This window comes from Papaver somniferum, chromosome 9 (genome assembly GCF_003573695.1).
Source record: "Papaver somniferum cultivar HN1 chromosome 9, ASM357369v1, whole genome shotgun sequence".
In the NCBI taxonomy this organism is placed as follows: Eukaryota; Viridiplantae; Streptophyta; class Magnoliopsida; order Ranunculales; family Papaveraceae; genus Papaver; species Papaver somniferum.
Genome location: NC_039366.1, coordinates 38,573,890 through 38,585,605, shown reverse-complemented (window position 1 = coordinate 38,585,605; position 11,716 = coordinate 38,573,890). Strand labels below are relative to the sequence as shown.

The 11,716-nt window shown below is 32.8% G+C and overlaps 1 long non-coding RNA gene across 1 annotated transcript; it reads right to left on the bottom strand.

The window, feature by feature from the left end:
• Positions 1–8,339: 8,339 nt before the first annotated feature.
• LOC113309216 lies at positions 8,340–10,441 on the bottom strand. The gene is made up of 3 exons (XR_003340446.1): positions 10,180–10,441; positions 9,935–10,024; positions 8,340–8,569 (listed from the first exon to the last, which is right to left on the bottom strand). It is a non-coding gene; the product is annotated as an uncharacterized LOC113309216 (long non-coding RNA).
• Positions 10,442–11,716: the final 1,275 nt, after the last annotated feature.

Sequence of the window (11,716 nt, the reverse complement as noted above, 5' to 3'; positions counted from 1 at the left end):
AAGTGTTAACGCTGGACATAAACATTGACAGCTTTTTCCAAAAAGAAGGTGCAAATGAATTTTTATTTGGATTGAGGAAGCACAAATTGATGTGCCTGTGTACACTATGACCTATGACTATGACTAGTCCGTTCGCGGTAGTCCACTATCTCTAAGGTCATGCACTTTAGCTTCTTTAGAGTCGTGAAAACCTCAACGGACCAATCACAAAAGATGGCATGCATATTATGGTGATGGTGGGAGGGAGCTGGAGGATTCAAAGGATACTCCACTTGGTACTTGTTTTAGGTTTTAAGGAAAATTTGTTGTTTGGTCTTAGACCCAAAATATTAGTTATAGCAGGGTCCAATCGGAGAATAATTTTAGCTTAGGGTCCATATTTGTTTAAAATATAGAAATGACATATTTAGTCCCTGGCGTCGAGCGTGTCAAATAAATAAAAAAATGATCATTTAACAAGACCAAGACGTAAAACAAAAACATAAAAAGAAATAACATAAACTTTTGGACAACTAGATTCCCACTTTCCTCCTCCAAGTTACAAAATTTACCATTGACATTAGTTACTGGAATCCTCTTTTTTCAAGAATCCTCACAGTAGGCAGTAAATCTGGACATGCCTCCCATAACATAAAACAAACCTTAGTGGAATATGCTTAGTGCCACGAGTTTTCAGCTTTCCCTACCACCCTTCCATCTTTCCCTACCACCCAACGAGCCACTACTAGCCGAAACACTCCCTACTGCTCCATTTCCGTTGAACCTTATCCTCCCAAAGCACCAACAGCCTCATCATAAGAAATGTCGAAAATGTCAGATCCAATTCAACCTGTCCTCTTCGAGTCTACACCAACACTGTCAGCAGCGACCTCATCATTATGAGGCACCACTCAAAATCCAGGGAATTGAATGAGGCACAATTGTTAGTACAACATATATGTACTATTTAATGACTACTCTGCAAAGTAGCTTGAGAGATTCCACTGTAGTGCTAGTGGCTTCATGGGCTTCACGAGTAGTGTATTCGCAATGTAAAGAATCTGTGTTTAATTGGGGCATATAATATGTATTTATAAAATTGGTGCAGCAAATATGTACTCAAAAAAAGAGCATATTCTGTCTGCGCTAGAAAATGATGACAATATGTTGGAATCTTGCAATCAGCATGCTAGTTAGCTATCAACAGTGGTGCCGCAAATTAAATTACCATGGTCTACAAGGGGAAACACACCCTTGATCCCATTTTCGATTTCCAGTTGCATAAAATGCTAAAACAAATTAAGAATATATCAGCATACTTAACTACCCTCAGTAACAACATATGCGTTACACCTTCATGCAAATTTACAGCTAGTTTGGAACTAATCACTGATTGCTAATCATTACCTGACCATCGGAACCAACAAAAAAATACTTTATTATGAATAGAAGAAGATGCCAAAGCATTGACATTACCCTTGTGGCAAAGAATGTGTCTGGAAAGGAATTTTTTGTTCACCGTCCCAAAACTGTACACTACCAGTACTATCTCGGCTAACCACGGTACTGTACCTAGAAGAAAAAAGACAATGATTAACGACTGCAAATCGAAACAAGACAAAATCAGTAGATGATTGAATATTAAACAACTTCTGCCAAAGCTTTTTGTTCCTGCAATACAAACGAAATGGCAATATTAAACAGTGGAGATTTGGTACACAAGTTAAATCAGTCTTACTGGTAACCACACAAGTTATTGAAGTCTAACACTCAATGCAAAGTAAAACTTTGGAATTCATCTAATGCAACTGAAAGATCCGTAGTGCGATTACAAATCCACAACGCCTAACACCAGTTACCCAAATAGCAAAAAACGAAATGCCAAATCCGACAAAATTAGTAATTAAGAGTGCAACCTCAGTCAGATTGTCTAAACTATTTGTTTTGGCTCCTCCAATATATTTGAGAAATAATACATAACAACATTTATACAGTGATTTTTTCTTGAGTGTGGCCGGTGGCGATTATACACTGAGAAGTATCACAGTACATCATTTATACACTTATTTTCTCAGGAGTGCAGCGCTTATACACTGTGATTTTCTATTAAATTATGGGCCAAAGGAGGTAATCTCCGTAGCTCACCAAATACGACAATTGTCAATTATATACTCTATAGTTATACTGCAGAGAGACCAGAGGTGCTTACACCCATGTAATTCACAATTTTTATTTTTATGAATATGAAAATTGTATTCGGAATTTCTTGTTTGCAAGATGGCTTGGAAAGTTACTTTCTCAATTATTACATGCATATGCACCATCGGCTAATGAACATGTTATCGAGAACTTAAAGAAATGCTTCTAAAAAGAGTATTTAGTTATGTGCAAGTGTAACCAAATAAGATCAAGTGGCAGATACAATAGTAACAAATGGAAATTGATTTTTAGGAGTACGTCATTTATGTACTATGAAAAATTCTTATTCCCCGATTCATAGAATGCCAGCAAATCTACAAAATTTCATAGTAACATTATTGGTATGTTTACACAACATAACCTATGCGTAATGCAAAGAAAGGAAATTCTTCTTGTCACAACGGTCAGTACATATTAGCTACACTCATACTTTCATTGGATTTTAAACATCATAACAGGGATTGCATTCTAAAATACAACTAATTCCATCTAAAACCTTTGCATAATGCTAAGATAACAATTCTTCCTTTCACAACTGTGTCAGTACATATTTGCTACACTCATATTTCAGTGGATTTTAAGTATCATAACAGGTATAACATTTGAAAAGATAACTAATTCCATCTAACACCTATGCATAATGCGGCACAAACACAAATCAGGCTAATGTAAATTTCATTTTGGAAAATGGTGCACTTGTCTTCACAACAGAGAGATGAGTCTGTAGTAAATCGTGGTGTACTGTAATTTACACAATAAGAGAGAATAGACTTACATATCTTATAGATGTTTTCTTTAGATCTCTTGTTTGTTCATCAAATGCTTGTAAAGTCTAGTAGCACCACCACCTTTTGAGTATAAAATGAACAACACCATCAACATCATTAATGAAACGGAATAGAAAAAATTTAAGTGAAGTCGTAGCGAAGATCTCAAAGATCTAATTTAACAAAACCAAAAATTACCAAAATTCAAAAAATAAACTCAAGATAATCCTCTGAATATGAAATCAAAAACAACAATATTAGAAGCACCACTGTCAGCTAAATCATGACAAGGACCACTACTCAGTCATTGGTTTAAACTACTCCTGACAGTAATGAAATTTGTACATGTGTATGAAGGCTTCGTCACATATAAAGTTAGGAAGTACGAAGTACATCGTTTATGCAACGATTTTCTCTTGAGTGTAGAGTTTTCAGCAGTGCAACATATATATATATACATTGTGTCTTTTTAGCAGTGCAGTGTATATACAATGTGACTATCGAATGTAAGCTAAACGAGGTTTAGGATTGTGGAAACATTGGCATTAACATATGCACAAGGTTAAACTAGTACTCCATAACATTAATCTTTCACGAAATAACTACCATTCTAATCAAATTTCTAAATATTGTAATTATGGGCGAATCTGTGTATGAAAGCTTGTCCTATACAAGTTTAGTAAGCATTGAGATGCTGATGGTGCACTTTCATATTCATGTAGAAGGCATTTATGCAGGAGATACAAAGACTATCTCTCCATGCCTGTAAAAAAATAAAAAAATGCAACATCAGAAACATCTAAAATCTAAAAATTCAAGTACAGTTGTTATGCATTGTTAAAAAAAATCCAGTACAGCTGCTATGTAGTGTATGTTCTACTCTAGTCTCAAACATATTGCGTTGGGTAGTAGTGTGAAGACGGGTATGCAGTAAGAAGAAAAATTACTTCAATAACAAATCCAGTATAGTTGTTATGCACTGCTCAAAAATCCAATACAGTTGTTATGTATTGTATATGTTTTATTCTATAATTTTGAACATACTGCATTGGGTAGTAGTGTGGAGATTACCATCCTCTGATTTTTCAGTAAACCAAATATACTCACATCAAAAATTAACTCGCATGATGGGTACTATACTCGCATCAAAAATTAACAACAATTTCAGAGCCAAAAGCACAAACATATACAACAAACAGAAACATAGGAATATATCAGAACCGAAACACTTTCAATTCAGTATTTCGTATGTACTGCTAGATCATATGAATTAATTGAGTATAACTATGAACACAACAGAATTACAAGCAATTATTTTCAGTATTCCATATATGTACTTCTGATTCGTAAACTAAAAATCAATTGCATGTCAAAAATAACTTATAAACCTATGAATGTAACAGAATAAAAACAACTCCATTCCAGTATTGGATACAGATACTTCAGGATCAAACAAAAAAAGTAATAAAACAATGAATATAACAAAATTAAACCAGTTTTTTTCTTCAGTATACCGTTTATGTACTGCTGAATCAAATAATCTGTAACAACAAATAATCATGATTTTAACAAAAAAAAAAAAAAGAAAAAAAAAACAAAATTATGGCTATATTACTGAATAATCTAAACAATAACAATTTTTGTTCTCAAATCAACACATCAATTCTTCCTATAACGTTTCAGTGGCCAAAGTGAGATCCATTAATCCACTACCAAACGTAACAGATCATTACATCGAACCAATTCACGGATCAGCAATCAAACATCCAAAATTAGATCTATTTTACTAGACTGTAACTAGTAGATCGAATCCAACAAATCACTCAAATTTCATTAAAAACCAATTAATTGATGATAAAAAGAACTCGAACAGCAAAGAAGAAGATACTGAAAATATCAAAACCCTAAGAAAACAATAAAAAGAATACTAAATTAAGAATCTCACCATTTTTTAGGGTGTTAGAAATTATCAATCGAAGGAGATACAGAGGAATAAATCTACGGAACAAAATCTTACGCGCAGAAACTGATTAATCGATCAAAGACCTCGTAAGAATCTTCATCGCAAGTCGCCAGAGCTCTTCAAATCGAGAGAGACAATAGAGAAAATGAAGAATGATGAATTGTGAATTGGTCTGTAAAGTAGAAAGGTTATTTATGGTATTTTTAAATTACACATAAATGTTCCCGCACGTGTACAGGACCTGGGATTAAAAAGTTGGGTCCATTTTACTGTTTTCTTTTTATTATGGACCTTTGGTTACTGGGCTTTAGTGGGTGGACCTGCCACTAACCAATACTAGGATATTAGTACCTATAAGTAATTCCTACTTTCTTTAACTAGATATCCGTCACGGGATTTTAAGTTTGTTCTGGGCCACAAGAAAATATAGGAGCCGGAGGATTCAAAGGATATCACTTCATCACCTGTCGCACATTTCACTATTCCATAACCTTTTTCCTGTTGCATTTGCTTAGATTCATATGCACGGATACAACTTTCTCCATGTACGTACGTGTCCTAGTTTTAAGTTGTTGGCGCATTGCAGCATTGACATGGGCATGTCCTTGTCTATGTTTCTTAGATTCTATCATTTTAATTTGGTATAATTATGACCATGTTAGACTAAAATGATGATTTCTCCGCTGTAGCAACAAATTACATAAAGCATTAAGTCAGCAAAACTGATAGTTATGTAAGCTGATTTGTAGTTGAAATGAATTTTACAACCAAAATATAGTTCTAAATAAAAAATCAAATAATTAATGAATGTTTTTCTTAATATTGTATTATTTATTCAGAATAAAAAATATCATCGAGATCCAATTGAATATCTTATGGAAATTTTATTGGTTGGTCCTAAACCCATATAGTTATTTATTATAGGGTATAATCGGATTTTATAGTTATTATTTGGTCCAAAGTTTTTTAAAATATGGAAAAGACATCCCTACCCTACTTCAAACACGTGTGGAGAAACCGTTTCCACTTTCACTGAACCAACTGCAAAAAAAAAACGCATTTATTTCATTAGAAAAACAAAAATGAGAGCAGAAACAAGATCAGGGATCAAAATTTTATGAAAATTACTGATCCAAATCAGAAAATCAAACCCCAAAATATCCATCTACTGATTTTGTTTCGGAGAAACAAAACAAAAAACAGAAAAACCCTAGATTCTAAATTTTAGAAAAATCAAAACTAAAATCTGCAAAATTGATTTATAGATCTACGAAGAGATATGGTGATAACAAGAAGAACGATCAGTAGAAGAATTATAGAAAAAAAAGTAATAAACGATGATACCATTACTCCCAGGTCAGAAGAAGACGACTTTGAAGATTCATCAGGACCTAAAACAAAACCGACATCAAAGAAGAAAGGTATTACTGTTTGATCAATTTTGTTTGTAATTTTAGTTTTGATAGGAATTTTTATTTATGAGACAATGATCTACCAGTACGTATCTGCAATACTGGTGAAAAACATTGTTTATACTAGAAAAACATGAAAAAGTAACATGCAGCTTGTTATTTTTGGTTTCCAACTCAATGATCAAGCAGTACATACCTGCCATACCGGTGAAGAACTATGTTTATGCTAGAAAAAATCACGAGGAAGTAACATCATCTTGTTGTTTTTGTTTCCAATATAATGATCCAGCAGTACATAACTTTCACACTGCTGAAAAATAGTATTTATGTACCCAGAATCATTACGTTATATTTTATTTTTGGTTTATGAGATAATGATCCACCAGTACGTATCTCCAATACTTATAAAGTAGGCTTTCTTATGCTTTCATTTATGACAATATTTGTTTTAGGAACTATGAACTTGTAGCACATAACTCCCTTACTGATTAAATAGGCTTTTTTATGCTTTCACAAATCATTCTTTATTTTTAGGCACTGTGAATTTGCAGTACGTAATTCCTATACTGACTAAATAACCATTATTTTTCTTTCATATGTGACTTTGTGTGTTTGAGGCACTATGTACTTGCAGTATATAACTCCCATACTGATTAATAACCATGTTTATGCTTTCATATGCAGTGCATAGATACTGTACTGAAACAAAACTACTTAATCTTGCAGGTAAGGTTGTGACAAAAAGTCGTAGGAAGTTGTATAGATTTGGTTTTACAGCATTACATTCTCTTGTCAGTAAGATAAAAATCGAGTCGATATATTTTCAATGATGCGTTATAAGACAAGATAGGTGAATCCTCCATATGATTAGGTATTCTTAATGTTGTGGAACACTAAGTATGCAGAAAGTCACTGGGAAAAATTAGAAGATGTTGTTGAAACTATTTATTTTGACAAACAAGATGCTCTTATACCAATGTTTTTTTTGTTTGGTTAGAAACGTGCAGTACATATCTTCTATACTGATGAAAGTAACATGCAGCTTGTTATCAAGCAGTACATACCTTCCATACTTGTGAAAAACTATGTTTATGCTAGAAAAAATCACGAGGAAGTAACATGCAGCTTGTTGTTTTTGTTTCCAAGACAATGATCCAACAGTACATAACTGTCATACTGGTGAAAAACAATACTTATGTACCCAGAATCATTATGTTGCTTTTCATTTTTGGTTTATGAGATAATGATCCACCAGTATGTATCTCTAATACTTATGAAATAATCTTTTTTATGCTTTTATTTATGGAAATATTTGTTCTAGGCACTATGAACTTGCAGCACATGACTTTCATACTGATTGACTTGTCATTGTCCCAACAGGTCCATGACCTTTCTTGACCAGCTGCAAAGTTGGAGTTTGTCTGCAAGAAAATAGGGCGTACAAAGATTAGGGTTGCATGCTTTATTTTCCTTTGTTAAATAGAGGTAAAAATCACCTGAACAAGATTCTACTTGTAATATTTTCAGACTGCTTTTAGTCTTTGAGAAACCTATGTTGTTCAATGCATCTATGTAAATGTATGTGATGAATTCTCAAGTATTTATTTCTCAACTTATTAAATGATGAATTATACCCTTTAAGTTAATTAAAGGTATTTTAAAAAAATCAGTATATCTAATATATACCGAGAAAAACAACAGTGCATAAAGGCTGCACTGAAAAAAACTGATGGAAAATTCAATGTCAATGCCAATAAACCGCAAAAGGGAAAACCACTGAATGAATGATATGTTAAGAAACTAAATTTACTCCAATAAACAAACCAGCATGTGACATATGTACTGGAAAAACTTGATAGATAGTAGAGATTACAAAGATCCTGCTACAAAAATGTTATAAAGCAAAGGGATACAAGAGACCTAGTAAGACAATCTGCAACAACATATGTCCAGTTTAAGTAGGAGCATACGATTAAAACAACTCAGTCGAATTTGTCAAATCCCAACCATAGCTTCTGATACAGTTCATTACAAAGAAAAATAGTACATAAGATACAAAAAATATATAGTAAAAAATGAATCAACAAAGATTACAGATCAGTCATGAAGACTATTCCTACACTCGGAATAACCTTGTTCTACAAAGCACGTACACCTTCACCTTGAACTATTTGAGCAACCATCCCAAAAGGCTTGTGTTGTGGATACGAGGACGACTACCAACCCATGATTGCAATCATCAGCAGAGACTGTACATATGACTTTATGGTTAAAAATAGCATACAAGATCAAAAGATACCATCACAAGAAATATAATGGTTGCAAAAATTGTCCCAAGTTCGAACTCATAAATATAGTCTTTCTCCCAAAGGTGAGCAAATAATCAAAATGACTACATGATTGTGCACCTGTATCTTAAAAGTAAAACAAGTGTCTGAATGAGCCAACTATAGAACAACATACCTAGAATTACAAAATAATATCCTTGTTATCCACGGTGCAGGGTATTTGTACATCGTTTATGCACTGATATTCCAGAGTGCAACATGTACTGTGATTTTTCTGGATTGCAGAATTTACACTCTGAATTTTCCAGAGTGCGTCATTTATGTACTCAAAGTTTTTATTCCTCGCTTCACAGAATGTGATAGAAATATACACTATTTCATCGTACAATACCGGTATTGTTCATACAACCAATTCATAATGCTAAGAAACAAAATTCTTCCTTTCACAACTGTCAATACATATTCGATGTACTCATATTTTTAGCATATTTTAAGCACCATGATAGTGATTGCATTACAAAAGACAACTAATTCCATTGGGAACACTCCATCTAAACCTATGTATAATGTTAAGTAAGGCAATTATTCGTCTCACAACTGTCAGTACATATTGGCTATACGCATATCTTCAGTGGATTTTAAGCATCATAACATGGATTGAATTCGAAAAGACGATAATTCCATCCAAAACCTATGCATAGTGCTAAGAAAGCAATTTTTACTTTCACAATTGTCAGTACATATTGGCTACACTCATAATTTCACAAGATTTTAAGCATGGGAACATTTTAAAATCATATTGGCTACGCTCATAATTTTAGCTTGAAGTACCTTGGATCTTCAAATAGCATTCAGACAACCATATTTAAAACCAAATTGTGTCATATGCAATGAGAAGAAACTAATCTCAATTTTAAACAAGTTATAATTTAGAGAATACACATGCTTGGTTTCTTTATAATTTCAAGAAAGGATCCTTGATAATTTTCCAAAGGCTTGTAGATGACAATAACAATGAATGTGCAGTCAATATGTACAGGAAGAAAAGACAAAATAAAGTGATAGCATGATACGGTAGTAGACAGATTCAGCCAAAAAAAATTCTATCAGTGTCCCCGTAATGAACAATACTTCACTTAGTCCAACTTGGGTAAATTATAGAGTGAATATACTTCAAAATTAGAACTAAAATCATTATGGTTTGTCCAACGGATAGACGATGGTCCTAGTGTAATAAGAGCAAAAAAGTATAACAAGGAATAAAATGTTTAAAAGTTTTTTTTTGGTATTCCTCTATGCGAAAAGAAACTTAAGAAAGAGTCTTACAGAGCTGTGTTGGTAAAGTGTACCAATCTCTGCTTGTACGAATGACTTTGTGCAACCAGATCAACAGGCACGTCATGTTCGTTCCCCCTTCTGAGATGATCAGAAAATGTATAAAAAATACAAGCGGATTACTTGGTTATGCTTAGTGCAAAATAATAGTTGACCAAACTTAAAGCAAGATAAGAGAGTAATAAAATCATTTGTGTGGCTCGAAAAAAACCAACTAGTATGAAAAAGAACTTCACTTTCACATTTGGCCAGCGTTCTTTTTGTTCATTAGTTATGCAGCAAAAACCAGCAGCTACTGTGATGTTCTATGAAGTGTAGACTTTGATTTTAACAGAGTGCAGCATTTATACACTGATTTCTCGTCAGTGTAGCGTATATACACTGTGACTTTTCAGCAGCGCAACATGTACGCATTTCCAAATTATACCAAATGAAGTTGCAAAAACCATCTGCAATACTTCTCTGAGAATCATCAGCTTTCATTAGATCCAAAATGTAAGTACGCCATATATGTATCTTTGATTCATAACCAAAAATCAACTGGATATAAAAAAAAATGTATAAATCTATGAATACAACAGAATCAAAACAGTTATATCTCAGTGTTACATATATGTACTTCTGGATCAAGCAAAAAAAGTAAATAAAACTATGAATTTAACAAAAATAAAGAAGTTTTTGTCAGTACACCATATATGTACTGCTGAATCAAACAATCTGTAACTACAAACAAGCATCATTTTGCCAAAAAAGCAGAAACTAAAATAAAAATTTAATCAAATCGAAAGCTAAAATAAGTTAAAAACATAATAATCTAACAAAGAAATCAAATAATTACAAACAAGATTCATTAAAGAACAAAAAAAAACACGAAAAAAAATTAACTTAAAAATTACTAAAATAATGAAATCGAGTTACAAAAACATCATGATCGTGATCATCGAGAAATCAATTGAAAACAAACCTAAAACATCACTAAATCGATCTAATCGTCAAGACTGAGTTGAAAACAAATCAAAAACACAAAAATATCAGCAATAGGAGAAAGAAGAAAGGAAGATTAACACACAACATACCTGAAAACCAAAAAGAATCGGCAGAAACTCTAGGTCGACAAATCCAGAAGCAGAAAGATGAGAGAGAGTAGAATTCGGATCTGAAAAAAACTAATGGAGAAGAATTTAGAAAAGTTGAAATATCCGTAAAAAATGAGGAAGGTTATTTCTGGAATTTTTGAATTACACGTAATTGGTCCCGCACGTGTGACGGACCTGAAATTAAAAAAAATTGGTCCAATTATTTATTTCTTTAAATTTTGGACCTCCCATTATGGTTTCTTAATGGGTGGACCTGCCACTAACTAAACCCACTATATTAGTACCTATAGGTAATTCCTACATATCTTATTGCCTCATCTTTTGATTAAAATACATGTTAGATAATGTTAAGATAGACACACGACCAATGAATGCATCTTCAATACAAAATCTGGATTTAGTTAACAGTCGTCCCAGAACCATTATATATATATATCTGAAGTTCAACTATTTCTTGTCTCATGATTTTCAATTTACTCCAACATCCCATAACTTGTTAATATAACCTTCAAAATCAAAAACATAATGAGACAAAACTCGTGGCTTCAAATTGCAAAATGATTGATTGAATTTTATACCGACATCATTTAACTTTGTGGTACTTGAGCTTAGATATCTAACTACTATCTATATTTTGCTTGTTTGTGTATCACTTTCTGGTTATAAATAAAATATA